This window comes from Falco biarmicus, chromosome 3 (genome assembly GCF_023638135.1).
Source record: "Falco biarmicus isolate bFalBia1 chromosome 3, bFalBia1.pri, whole genome shotgun sequence".
Lineage (NCBI taxonomy): Eukaryota > Metazoa > Chordata > Aves > Falconiformes > Falconidae > Falco > Falco biarmicus.
The window spans coordinates 36,468,897-36,481,651 of record NC_079290.1 but is presented as its reverse complement, the minus strand read 5'-3'; positions in this window follow the sequence as shown (position 1 = coordinate 36,481,651).

Here is a 12,755-nt window from a genome sequence, read left to right as displayed (position 1 = left end):
AAACACTTCTGAATATTTAAAAAATTTTAGATATAGCTCTGCAAACTCAGGTCATCAGACATAGCTCTAATTCATGTAGATGATGACTTATTTGGGACTGGCCGGACATGCCTTCTTGTGAGTAAAAGCACAGTTTGTGTGAGAGGCTGTCCAGACGTCTACTGGAATTTCCCTTTTTCTCAGCTGATAATATTTTTGTCAGTTGTGCCTTCGTTCCACTGTGAACAATTATTTTACTAAAGATAAAATCCAATATTTTGTTCCATTGAGTGAGATTTCTCTGATCCTGTGGTATTCATAGCTTTAAATTTCAGGAGACACTTGGCACTTTTCCATAATTTCTTCTATAGCTTTTACTAAAGAGCTGCTTTTGGGGCTGAAGCATACTGAGCTGGATTCCCGCTATGATCAAGAGCTAAGCATGTTTATTGTAGAAGCACTGATGGTATCTTATGAAGTGACAGCCTTCTGTATCAACGTAAAGCCTTGCCTTACTTCAGTAAGATCGGATTAATCTTTACTAACTGAAAGCTAATATTCAAGATCAAAAATGAATGATTAATTTCAAGACACATTACTGTCTTTTTAAAATAAGGTTATAAGATTTTCCTCGATGTTTGTAATACTTACGATGATAATGGAGTTCATTGGGAAAACAATTTGAACAGCAAGGAAGGTTTGATAGATTCATATATTCACTTATTTATCCTGATCCATTGACAAAGCTAATAGGTACAACAGAAATGAGAGATTGCTGTTGCTGGTGTGGTTTTATTATGCTTTCACTGCATATTCTTTTCACTTTTTATTCTTGAATAAAACCTAAGAGTAATGTGTGGTTTTGAATAGAGAATGAAATATATTGTATTCTCTTGGTGTTATTCTTATTTAATTACATTATCACAGAAAAAAACATTTCCCTTACATGGTTTATTGGTCTTGAATAGTATCAACATCTTTTAGTAGGAAGAATATTCTGTTGTGTCTTACAATAACATTTCACTGTTAACTTCAGTAATGTGATGATGACTTATAACCACGGATATAAGCATTTAGGATCCAATGTAATCTTTTTTAGTTTAATGCTTATTGGAACATCTTTTAAAGAAAACACTGATAAAACACATTGTACAATACTTTCAATTATGACTGTACAGTTGTTTCATATTGTTGAAAAGAAGGCTGCAATTAATTTTTGACTACCCGATAGAATGGCATGTTGTCTTTCAAGCCTTTAAATTAATTTCATGCAATACAATGCCAGCTACTTACTAAGTGGAGCAACTTTCTTTGCATATTAAGTTCTATTAGTAACATCAGAGAGAAAAAGAAAAATTGGATGCTGTTTTATTACTGAGTCCAAATCTAGAAAAGCCAGATTAATGTTTTCCATAGCTCTCACATTACCAGAAAAATTATGAATTATTTTATACAAGATAACTCTCATGACTTCACCTGTTGTTTTTGAAAGATGATCTTGGATGTAATATGATGTAATTTTGGATGTCTTTCGAGAATAATAGGTTACATGAATAAAAGCATGATCTTATTAACACAATTGCTCTTAATGCTCAAGCCAAGAAGAATCCGTGCAGGTTTCCTCATGTGATTTGCATTTAATAGGTGCATTTCACAGACACACTTCTTCTAGGTCAGAGCAGCATAACCTCTATTTTTATGTTTGCAATTCTACCAAATAAAACTGTGCTCCAGGAGTTCGGATGTACCTTAGAAGTTATTGGCTCCTCTAATGACTGGTGTCTGATTTGGTGAGCCAAATAGTACTCCTTCAGATACAGACTCCAAAATACTCAAAGCCCCCTGGAAGTAAAAGAACCCATATACTGTTCAAAGCTTTTACTTCTGCAAAAAAAAACAATTGTAAAGAACTGGTAAGCAACCACGACATAGTTTTCTGTCCTCTTTATCCTTTGGTGAGGCTGGGTCTAGCCTTTCACATAGTAAAAGGCCTTTTCAAAAGGAAAGTTTGAACATATTACTGATTTTGCTCATGTTTTTATTACGAGGTTTAGAAGGCTTTTGCTTATTTCCCTTCTATGACAAGATGAATTTTGTGGAATTCATTCAACTTTCCTTTTTTATGAGTCCTTTAGCAGTTTATATTCCCACTTAAGTAAAAGGGGAATTTCTACAGTGTTCTTTATGGGTATTTTCTGTCCTAGTTCTGTGTACTAGATTTATTCTAGATATTGAAACAGAAGTTAAAAGATTAATGGACTCAAGATGCTGAGCTCCAGCATAACAGTGCAAATAAAGTTTGATTCTACTCAAGATAGATATAAAATTTAACTCTTTTCTGGGATGATCCTGAACTAACCAGTTCCCTAGTTTCTTGTCTGCTTTGCAATAGCTGTTTCTTACTTTCTTTCTCATTCTCCCCTTTCCCTTTCCCTTTCCCTTTCCCTTATCCTTCCCTTTTTTCTTTTTCTTTTTCTTTTTCTTTTTCTTTTTCTTTTTCTTTTTCTTTTTCTTTTTCTTTTTCTTTTTCTTTTTCTTTTTTCTTTTTCTTTTTCTTTTTCTTTTTTTCCTTTTATTTTTTCTTCCTCTTTCTTTATCTCTTCTTTTTCCTTTCTCTTTCCCTTTCCTTTCTTCTTTCTTTTCTCTTTCTTTCTTTCTTTCTTTCTTTTTCTTTCTTTCTTTCTTTCTTTCTTTCTTTCTTTCTTTCTTTCTTTCTTTCTTTCTTTCTTTTTCTTTCTTTCTTTCTTTCTTTCCTTCTTTCTTTCTTTCTTTCTTTCTTTCTTTCTTTCTTTCTTTCTTTCTTTCTTTCTTTCTTTCTTTCCTTCTTTCATTCTTTCTTTCTCTCTTTCTCTCTTTCTCCCTTTCTCCCTTTCTTTCATTTTCAAAATAAATATTTGAGATTGCAAGGGAGAGATGACGGTGTTAATGTAAGCACTCTTCTTCATTACTGTTCCAGTTATATCTCAAAGAAATGTATTGTAGAAAAAAACAATACAAATTAGAGCAGGAAAGATCTTTCACAGGTAATTTAATTCCTTCTTCTATCCCAAAACTTAATCAATGATGTCTGTGTTGTCCTTGAGAAATAACAGTTGAAATATTATTATAACTTTCCATTAGTGGAGATTTCACATCCTTCCTTAGCAATATTTCTGAAATATTGAAGAAAAATGTTAGGTCCCTTCCTTTCTTTGTCCCTGCCCTCTATCTCATAAGTTGATGTAGGTGCCAACACCCTGATTATGGTCTTTTTCTTATTATCATTCTTCCCAAGTAGACAATTGCTTTCTTGGCGACACCATCTCTCAAGAGTTTTTCACTTCGTGTCTTTGCTTCCACCTTTCTTACAGGTTCTGCCTACACATGCAAGACAACTCTGTATGACATCCTGCTATCTGCATTGTTGACAATGAGCAGGGACTGATGAAGTCTTACTAACAAACTGATTGTTTCTCCAGGTTCTATTTACTCTGGGTTTATATAAGGCAAAGTCTAGGCAGTCTTGGGAAATATTGCAGCAGCATGCTGAGGCTGCCCTGGTCACTGGTGGTGCTGTGCCCTGCAAAGTGACTCGACTTCTCTGCTGACCCAACAGGTCATGATTTCTTGGCTTCCCTGAAAGCCTGAGGGTTCACATGGGAAAATGGGAGCATGGTACTTAGTGGAATGAATCAATCCAGTTTCCATTTTTAACTGCAGCTATGCTATTTGGGGATGGGATGAAGAAACAGAGATTATTCTTTAGCAAATCCTGAATAGTTTCACTCTCACCATCTAATGCATTACCTTTTTAATATAAGAAGAATTTACTCCTATCTCTGATGGCATGCAGCTTACACCTTGGTTACTAAGGGAGATCAGTTTTATTCCTTCCATTGTAGTAGCAGCACTCTCACAAAACACACTTAGAACAATCTACAAAGGGACACCCTTACAATGGTCCCTTAGACAAGCAACTACAACTAAGCAGTCCAAGCAAAATGACCACGTGCAAATTTGAGAGCAGCTTTGGAAGTGACACGGGATCTTTTCTTCACATACTTCTTCTAGACACTTAAATCACACAGTTACTGTGATTTGAGCTCTATCTTTTCATTGGAAAAACCTAGTAATAGCATCTGACAGGAGTTATAACAACTGTGGCACACTGTGGGGTGACACTCATCTCACCTAACCTGAAGCACCTTGCTGAGATGCTTTGCTCCTACCAAGTCAGCAAAGAAGAGCAGATGTGACCTGGAAATGCCCGATGGCAGAGTTTGGGGAGTAAACTGCCAAGTCCACTGCAAACATACTTTGTTGTCTTCCAGAGATACAGCGGTGCACTATAACTCTAGAAGCCATGATACAGTAGGAGGTACACAGCATACTCATTGCCCAACAGATCTTACAGGAGTTGTGTGAGTCACACCACGTACTCCAGTTCATGAGTCACACTAAGTATATATAAACCATGCATATGCACGTGGCTGTAACTGCATGCTTACAAGCTGTGTTTCAATAGATCTGTTATCTAGCTGGGCAAAATTGTTTAGTTATGAAGTAAATTGGTTTTGGTTTATGTTACCCCTGCTAAAGATCTTCCTATGGGTATTTTGTGTTAATGGACAACTGCACAGGAATAGGCACTATCGTTAATTAGTTTGTCTTTGAGGGAGTTTTGCATTATGCTGCACTCCATTGTTTCGATTTCTTTTATACCCTGCTAAAAGCCATTCGGATGTTGTTATCTCTACCATCAAAAGTGGTTTTCTCCCAAGAGCCTCCAACATGGGATGTTCTTGAGATTTTGCACACTTAGGTCACTAGCTTGGGTAGCTGATGAAGAGCTATGCCTTTCAACAGCAAACAGGTTGTGTCTTTCTAGGTGCAGGCTCCCAGCCAGCCAGCACAGTTTATGCTGCCTAGTCACTGCATCTGACCATGACTCCCGATTGGCTTGCTGCGCATCAGGTGGGTGCTTGCTGTTGATCTTGTCTTTTTACAAAGTTCATACAAGTCAAGGGATCTTGTTAGGCTATTGAAAAATGCTTCTTCACAGAGCAGTTCTGTCCACTTCTGGCTTGGGAAACATCCACATTTTTCTGTCGAATATATGGAAACCCTTGGGTGATGGAACATTGCTGACGTGTCACATTTGAAGGACAACTTTATAAAGAGCCAACAATGAAATGGTTATAACCATTTCCTTGTTTTTCTTCATGTGGAATTACCTGAATCAATAGTCTTGCTCCATATCAGGTGTGCTTTTATGTTATTGTTTCGATGCTGGGTTGATGCCATCACGCACAGCTCCTGTGTTCACCTCCTGTTTCACAATGAGGATTTGGGCAAATGCCTGGACCACCTTACCAAATGTCTACAATCACCAAGTCCCACCCCACCTCAGAAGTAGTTCATATAGCTGAACTTTTCTATTGCTTATGTGATGGGTTACAAAGAGTGATTGCCTCAGACAGGTATGCCACATCCCTAGGGAAAGAATTTGCTCAGCCATGTGCTTTCTCAGGTTATTATAGTAAGTATCTTCCAGTAGGTGATATAGAATCCCTCCTTCCTCTCCTCGACCCACCCCTTATTTCCTCTTCCTCTAAAATATTTGCATTTTTCTGGCAGAACCACTAGATGTCATAAGTACTCACATCTAAACTAAAATCCTCTAAAATATTGTCCTGGAGATCTTGGTATTTTCCTTATTCTTACCAAGGAGGCCAAGAATTGGGGCATAAACTGAATGTAAATGTGGGAGCTGCTGGATGTAATAAAAAAAGTCAGATGCATCAAGCTGGTGCTTACAGAGCAGGGCCATAGTGTTTCATGGCAAACAGTTTGGCATACAAAGGAGTTATGTCTGTCATCAAAGGGCTTTAATTCAGCTAACCATAGAAAACTAATAAATTAGATGTGATCTGAAAGATCAACAGACTATATGTAACACAAGGAAATATGCTGGTGAAACAAGGTGTGTAAAAGTAGAATGCAAAAAGAGCTCCACCCTAAAAAAAGCTTATGGTTAAGAAACAGAACAATCCTCAGGTTAAACTTAGATGATTTTTGAACAAAAACTGAGTAATCCATGCCACTAAAATGAGGCATGTCTTCCTCTTCTTCCCACTCTTGTTCCCATCTGTCTGTTTATAAACTCATCAATCATTCTTGCCTAGCAGTATGAGTTTTACACTAGCTGGGAGGATATATTCTCAGCTTCCCAATGGAGTACATCACTAGTTGACTCTGTGCACCCTGAGACACGGATCTTTTCTGAAGTTAACATTTTAGTTTTTCAAATGTTACAAAATGTATTTTTAGATTTTTTTTCCTTAACCCTGCAGTAACAAAAAAAAAAATATTTGTGGGTTTTTTTTAATTTATTTATTGTAGGGAGGCACTTCCATTTCCAAGTGTACTTTTCTTCAAAAAAACCCAATCCTCCAGCCCTCCACCACCATGCAGTACATACACTACATGTACACTATCTGTTCTTTTGCTGCTCTTCAAGGCATGGCTCAGTGCACCATCATACTGTGCACTGAACAAGAAGCACAAAAGAATACTTTCTGTCTAAAAGGAGGGAAACAAATCTTCCCATCTGGGGTCTCAATTCAGCTGAATCCCATGGAAGCCACAGGCCTTTGCACCTTCCCAGTGACACCTGCTTACATCAGCTAAGTCTTCAGCTGGAGTAAGGCACAAGAGTGGAAGAAGATTAGCACAGGTGATGGGAACTACAAGGCAAAATTAATATTAGTTTAGTGATAATCCTGCTGCTGGTATAAATGACAAGATCACCCAGTATCTTGTAACAGGAGCCTGAAGGTACTGAAAAGGACCTGACTTCCTTGTTTGCTCCCTCCCCAATTCCTGTAATACCCTTCCCATTCATTTCAAAAATTCTCTGTGAACTGTGTGCCAATGGCTCTGTATCTGGTGTCTGCCACGTCATGGACATCAACTCTTTTAGCATTGTAATTGGTTTGAGGGTATGAAGAGAGAGACAGGCTTGATTAAAGGTTTTAATGTTTCCATGGATCTGCTCTGAGCATACTCGGAAATATATATTTCCTCTTTTTCCATCTTTTAAAATGTTTTCCTCAAAATTAGTACAGTATTATACACAGAAATCTAAAAAATTGCATGCAGTTAGGAGCTTGATCAAATATAGTATTACTGCATGACATTCAAACAGACAGACAGTGTTACAGATCTGAAGTGGCTGATTATACTGTCATTTTAAACTGGCAAGATGAGAACATAATGGCTTTGGGCTATACCAGATGGTGAATTTAGGCACTGGAAAAGTACTGCACCACTCCTGGAACAGAATACATTACCCTGAAAGAAGCAAAGACCATTCACTCCTTTTTTAAAATAGTATTTCAAAGATAAAGATTGACACCACTGTGTAGCAGTGAGTTATTGCTTAATAAAACTGCATAATGCTTATTAGTCATGCTGTACAGTGCAGTATCAGTCAAATCATTCATGCAAGACAGCTAATTTAGTCGTAAATGCACTATTTAGAATGAATGCTGAATGTTACTAACTGTTACTAAGTAGCCACGTGCTGCACATTTATGACATTGTATTTGGTATAGAGCTGCAATAATCAACAGTGCTTAAAGGTAGAATTAAATTCCAGATAATGTTTTGTTAATAACGTACCATGTAAACAAATACAATCAATTACGGCTAGAGGTAATTATGGTGTTGAATCATTTGCTTACAACACTTAAATAAAAAATCAGATTAATTTAGAAAGATTTTGAACTTTACTTGTATTTAAATGAAGGTGTGTCCCAAACCATAATAAGTGCAATTACAAAGATAAGATTAAGGAGGTGCCAGCTTTCTTCTGTTTTTATATATGTTTTCAGTGTAACTTTGTAGCAAGGAAAGATTTTTGTAGGCCAGCTGTCTGTGCCGAACAGGAATTTCCCAGGCAGAAATCTCTGTCTGTCTGTCTGTCTGTCTGTCTATCTATCTATCTATCTATCTATCTATCTATCCATCCATCCATCCATCTCCCTTTATGTGGCCTGGCCTTTTTAGGGATGTTTCCTCTATTTACCAACCAGAAACACTAACTGGAGGGGGGAATGTTACATTTTGTTACCACTGGGGTGTGCCACTTAAAAGCATTATGTTTTCTGCCCAGTAATTCCTTCTCTTGCGGCTTCATGCTGGACCAGTGCCCTTTCCATTCATCTGGCACTTTTCATATGTGAAAATCAAGCTGCTTGGCAAAACACTCAGATCAGTCATCTAAGAGATGAAATGAAGAACGAAGAGGTGCTGTTTCATGGCCAGTGCCATACAAACATAGCAAAGACCAGATGAAAGTGTGTCCCTACCAGCAAGATTCACTGCACCTGAAGTTTGCCATTTGGATAGTCCTCTGCTTTTAGCTAGGTAGTTAGGCTCTTTGTCTCTCTTTGTCTTGTCAACAAGAAATCTCTGACATTTCCAGAGGCAAGTTCATCCTGCCTCTCTTGCACACCTATTTTATAAGAGGATATTCCCCTAAGAACATGTCTTTCTCTGCTGGTGAGGCTACCCTAGACAACAAACCTATCTGAGATACCCAAGTTTTAGAAGATGACATTTAAAAGTGAGTTGAATCCCACAGCTAGTGCACTTCCCAGCCCACTGGAGCATGTTTAGCTTGGAGAAGAGAAGGTTTAGTGAGCACCTAAGTGCAGCCTTACAACACTTACAGGGAGATTACCAAGAAAAAGGAGCCAGGTTCAATCCTAGTTTACATGGTGGGATACTGAGATGCAATAGCCATAAGCTGGAATAGGGGAGTGTCTGACTGGATAGAAAGAAAAAAGTTTTCCCCTGAGGACAGCCATGCAGTGTGAGAGATTGCCCAGAGAGCAATGGGATCTCTGAGCCTGGAGATTTTGGTGGCAAGATGGGGCAAAGCCCTGAGCCATCTGGTCTGAACACAGAGCTGCCCCTACTTTGAGCACAGAATTGGCAGTTACCTCCCAAAGTCTCTTCAGGTCTCAATTGTTGATGATTCTGTGTTGGCTTTCATGCTAAAACATCACACATGGGATATTATACCCATACTTCGGAGGCAGTTTGTGAAGGTAATGTTGAGACGGACATTAATGCAGGGTATAGACAAGGTTTAACACAGAGGATGTATCAGCTGTTAATCAGGCATCAAGGTCAAATTTAAGTTCAACTAGTGCCTCCAGTAACTGTGTTTTCAGAAGTGTGTCTGTTCTTATAAGAACTTGTCACAGCACAGTTGTGGTGGCTCTTGTTTTGGTGTGTGGGGAAAATAGAAGAAGTAAAATCTGTTTTGTAATATGAATGAGAGTGAAATAAAGAAAATGGCACAAAGAAAAGAAAGTGTGCACAGGTATACGGAAGCATAGATGAAGGAGGCTCAGAAAGAATGGCTGATTGATGAATTGATAGATTATTTAAATATACCACATTTTATTAGTTTTAAAATACGATATTTCCTCTGAGGACAGTTGTTAAATTATATTTTTTTTTTAAGACTTAATTTGAAAAAAGTAAATCAGTATCTGCAATTAAGAATGAAAATTAAATTGTATTGTAGGTTGAAAATGGAAAGATGTTTTAGTAAGACAGCCAGTCAGGGAAACGCTAGGCAAATCCTTGAGCCTGCTGGAAATAGATGATGAAAACTGGTATAAAGAGAACCTAAGCTATGGATCACTTAAATTCTGTACAATTTGAGAAATATTTAGTCTGTGCCCTAAATTCTGCAGAGTTCCAGTCTGGAGCACTGTTGGGTTTTGCCTTGGGGAATGATACAGTGTAAAGTTTGTGCGCAGGTTTCCCATTGGCTTTTAGAACAGAATTATGCACTAGGAAAAGAGCCAAGTTAATGTTAGATATTGATTTCTTAATGCATTGCTAGCATATTTCCTATTGCAAGTAAATTGCACAAAAATGAAAAATTACTATAAATGGAACAACAGAGCACACAGGAGCAATATTACATTCCATGCCCAGCGATGTTAATGTTTTTGACTGATTAAGTTGAAAAGTACAGGGGAAGTTACTTTCCTTATTAAACCACACATTTCTGTCAACCCATTTTCTCTGTCTACTGGATAATAGAAATAGGTATGATCATGTTAGAACCTGCCTCTCTTATTTAGAAATCAGTTATATCTCAGCGAGTTTTGTCTGGTTGAAAATTGAAATTATATTTTCATAAATCTTGATGTGAGGCAGTTTAACATGTTTTAGTCTGTAAACATGGAAAACATCTATGCTGGAGCATTCTTATTTACTATAATATTAATCTCAGAATAAATGAGAGGGCTATGGCACATGACTTTGACGGGACTAAATTATTATTACTATCTTAACAGACAAATGAGCAAGGGCTTTTAACTGTTGAGGGTCATCTAATTGCACTCATTTGTTGAGCAATAAATAACAAAGAACTCTATTAGAGTGGTTAGTGAGCAGGACTACAAGACATTGACACTAATCTTCCATATTGCTTTGAGCAAATACAATTACTTATGCATAGAACTTCAAAGCCATGAACTTCTGTGTCTTTTAACATCTGACTGTAGCCTCTGTGCTTTTCTTTCTCATCTGAAAGATATCATTATAATACTTCTCTACGTCACAGGCATTTATTGGAATACTCAACACACTACAATAATGGAGTCATAAAATTAATTGAGGGAAGACCCTTTGAGAAGGCAACAACTCACTAAAACATTTATAGAAACTATGCTAATCACTTCCACTAATTTGGGTTAAAATCATGCAAAAAACCCCACACCACCAGGCCCACCATAAATTTTATTCTTTGCTCCCCCCCCCCCCCCCCTCACTAAAATATTAATGTGGCATGCACAGAAATAGGTATGGTCTGCTTTTTGGTCCTTAGATTCAGATCCTGAAAAATAAGGGAGTTTTATCTTTACAACTTTTCTCTTCAGCTTTTCTGGAAATTTCCATTGCTCAGCACCACCTCACAGGTGCTGCTGACACAACACCCTCAAAGGACGGGGCCCTTTGAGCCCCAAAACTGCTCTGAAAATGCCCAATGTGAAAAGAATCTTGACTTTGCCATTTTTCCCCTCTCCATCTTGATCAGGCTGTTGCCATTTTTAATAGTTCAGAGGGAACAATCCCCCACATGTGAAAATAATCAAAACATAATGGATGTGTTACAGTTCTTCCAGACTTTAAAACGTTTTCATCCAATGGAATAAAGAAGGCTACTTAATCTGTATTTAGTAATTATTTTGCTCTCTTTTGAAAGCTTTGTGGTGTTTGCAAGATACTGAAGTTCCTCTTCCAGGCTTTAATCACTGCCAGCAGCTCCTGTGATACCATGACCCTCTGTTTTCAGGTCAGGGCAGTGACTGAAGCTAATTGCATCCCTCTTGCATGGGATGGGCCATATTGACTTGTTGATGTTCCATTTTCTTATTTTGAAATCAAGACCTCTGCAATCCATGGAATGGATAGGCAAGCTACACAAGTACGATGTGTAACATTATGTGTCATCAGAAGTCCTGGGCATGCTAATGGCATAGCACCAACTTCATTAAATACAGCCTTCTTGGTTCAATTGCAAAACAATTGCAACTCATGCAAAACCAGCATGTTCTAAGCATCTAAGGCTTTTATACTTCATAGCTTCATACAAGCACTCGATACACTTCTGGATGTCATTTAGTCCAACCTCTTGCTTAAAGCAGGAGTACCAGTAGTTCAGCATCAAGTTAGCCATAGCTTTGTTCTAGCTGGGTCTTGAAAAGTCCAAGGTGGTGACTCCTTTTGCATACATCCAGATTTGATTTCTTGTTATTCTGGGCAGCAGATAGAATGCTGTGTAAGAAATGTCTTCATTTGCATTGGCTAGGCACGAGACAAACCCAGAAGCAACAACTTCTCACTCTTCCCTCCAGAGAACATTTTTACCCAGAGAGGAGTGGAGGTTTTGTAGTTAGGAATAATTACGTTGGAAGTGATATGTCAGGAGAGCTTATCAAGAACAGTTTGCCCAATGCTCCTCTAAGCATAATAAAATTCGATAGCCTTTTGTTGTCAGGATCTGTACAAGAGGCACAGCTGTCCCTAGGTAGCATGCACACCCCAGCTATTGCTTTCTGGTAAGTACTGGTAAAGGCTCTTTTTTCCATTGGAGAACAACATACATTTATGATAAACACCATCCCCAAAACTGTATTAAATGCCATTAACTGGGCCCAGAAGGAAACAACTTACTATTATCATCCAGACAGCCCACTAGGAACCACAGTTCCTGGTTTCTGAGAATGTGCACTTTTGGATGAATGGACAAGTAATGCTGGCTTCTAATATGTTATGGTGGAGGGGGCTGAATTACTGAATTGTGTGTTCCTCTGTGAAGGAAGAATGTAATTTACAATGTAGGTGTGTCACGTGTAAAAATTTCAGTAGGTTTCTTCAAAGTCCAGTTTTTGCCTCACTGAATGCTGCTCTTGTTCCTAATAACTTTCATCTTCCTTCACAAATTCCACAAAAGTTGGACAGGACAGATTTCTTCCAGTCTGAAAGTTTCTTCCTTAACACGTTGTCTTCCATATCAAAGGGAAATTTTATCTTAAAGGTGCCATGGAAAAATGATACACTCTCAGCAGTGAATCCTCTGTCTATAGAGAGGAGTTAAACTGTCTGCATTGCCTTCCCAGCCACTGCCGTTTGATAGTGAGCTGTAAAGGCAACTTCTTAAATTCACTCTCCATACCTGAAGTCTTCAGGTTATTGCTGATTTT